Source organism: Ursus americanus, chromosome 19 (genome assembly GCF_024610735.1).
Source record: "Ursus americanus isolate L20-20 chromosome 19, mUrsAme1.1.p, whole genome shotgun sequence".
In the NCBI taxonomy this organism is placed as follows: domain Eukaryota; kingdom Metazoa; phylum Chordata; class Mammalia; order Carnivora; family Ursidae; genus Ursus; species Ursus americanus.
In genome coordinates, this window is record NC_142145.1 from 41562906 (window position 1) to 41565211 (window position 2306).

The 2306-nt window shown below is 36.7% G+C and overlaps 1 pseudogene; it reads left to right on the plus strand.

Annotated features, from left to right (window-relative positions):
* Positions 1-1067: 1067 nt before the first annotated feature.
* On the plus strand, positions 1068-1737 carry LOC123782016 (U2 small nuclear ribonucleoprotein B'' pseudogene; annotated as a pseudogene).
* Positions 1738-2306: the final 569 nt, after the last annotated feature.

The following is a 2306-nucleotide window of genomic DNA, read 5'->3' on the forward strand; positions in this document are numbered from 1 at the left end:
TTTTAATAACTAAATTGCAGGATAGAATATGATAAGTATCATAAGATACATATTTACTAAATGCATATAGAGGTTCAGATGAGATAGAGATCATTATTTCATATATTTTTTTCATGCTGAAATGATATTTGAGATAAGTCTTAAAGAGATCAAGAATTGAGGTGGAAGAGAAGCAGATAAACAGAAAAAGTAGGACTTGGTTTATGGATGTTTGGAAAATATTAACTAGTCCTCTGTTCTGCACTCAAGGAATACTCTGAAGACTAATATGAGATAAAACCAGAAGTCTTCACATTTTTTGAATGACGTAGTTTGACTTAAATTTTAGAAAGATCAATATGGCACCACTATGGGAACTGAACGGAGAAGGGGAGGGGTAGGAAGGTGGAATGTCAGCCAAGAGGAATGATCTGAGTCAAGGAAAGAAATAAGGAAAACATGAATTAGGATTAGTTTACTGGAACTCTAAGGACCAGAGGACAAAATTGAGGAAACCTGCCAGAAAGTGCAAAAACACAAAAGATGAAAAAAAAATTTAAGTAAAAAAAAAAATAAATAAAGGATCAGCCCGGGGTTTGAAAGTTCAGAAAAGAGAAATGGGACAGGGGAAAATTGGCACAGAACTAATTCATGCAATCTCATCAAGCCGAAGAATGTGGAATCTCAGAATGAAAAGTCTCCACCAAGAAGGCAACAAAATGAATGAAAAGAGACTCACAGTTAGGTGATGGTATAACTTGATTTTAGAATCTCTGGAATAAAATAAAGATCTTAATGGCCTTAAGAAAGTGAAGAGGGGGGGTGCCTGGGTGGCACAGTGGTTGGGCGTCTGCCTTCGGCTCAGGGCGTGATCCCGGCGTTATGGGATCGAGCCCCACATCGGGCTCCTCCGCTGTGAGCCTGCTTCTTCCTCTCCCGCTCCCCCTGCTTGTGTTCCCTCTCTCGCCGACTGTCTCTATCTCTGTCAAATAAATAAATAAAATCTTTAAAAAAAAGAAGAAGAGGGGATTTCAGTTTTTGAGGGACCACCATGGGCTTCAGGCTATTTGAACATTTGAATCCAAAATATGGATATCAGACCAAATCATATAATTGATATCAACAATATGAATGACAAAATTAAAAAAGAAGAATTGGTGAGCTCCCTAGAAGCCCTGTTTTCTCAATTTGGCCACGTGGTAGATATTGTAGCTTTGAAGGCTGTGAATATGAGGGGGTAAGACTTTGTTATTTTTAAGGAACTGGCATCACCCACAAATGCCTTCAGACAGTTACAAGGATTTCCATTTTATGGTAAACGAATGAAAATCCAGATTCTGTTACAATATCTAAAGTCCGTGGCACTTCTGCTGAAAAAGTACAAGGGAAAGAAAAAAGCGAAAACTGTAGAACTCTCTGCAACAACTTCACACAAAAAGCCTGATCAAGAAACACCAAATGCAGCAAATACCCAAGGAAATTGAACACCAGATCCTTAGGTCCCTGGTTACGCTCCACACTGTATTTTATTCCTTAATATTTTCTCAGAAGAGACTAATGAGATGATGTGATCCATGCTGTGTAATCAGTTTCCTGGTTTCAAGGAAGTCCTTTTGGTACCTGGAGGCATGACATTGCTTTCATGGAATTTGAAAATGATCAACAGGCTGGAGTTGCTGAGATGCTTTGCAGGAATTTAAAATCACACCATACCACGCCATGAAGATCAGCTATGCCAAGAAATCACATTCGAGATAGTGGTCTTTATAGGAGTTGGTGTTATTTATACTGTTTGTTTCGATAACATTTGGTTGGGCCATTTTACTAATTGGGGGTGAGGGAGAGGTTAAATTTTTGTGAATGGTTTAAAACAATACCAAGTCTTTGTTTTGCATTAGTGAACTATGAAATATGAAAGCCTTAATTTTGTACAATAAACTTTGATTTGTCTTCAAAAAAAAAAAAAGAAAAGAAAAGAAAGAGAGAAAGTGAGAGGAAACAGGTAACCAATAAAGGATCAGGATACAGAATTCCCATGGGCTTTATATCCAAATCACTGTTACCTATAGCAATGTGTAATGCCTTTAAAATTGTAAGGGAAAATGATCTCAAATTAGAATTTTCTATGCAGACTGCTAGTCACTTGTGAAGGATGAACAATAACATTTGTGATGTATAAAGGCCTCAAAAAATCTCTCTTCTGATCCATTATCAGTAAAAAGTTAACTGGAAGATTTACTACAGTTAAAATAGTTAATTTACTACAGTTAAAATAATTAATTGACTACAGTTGAAATAATTAAACTAAGGTAGACATAGACAGCACA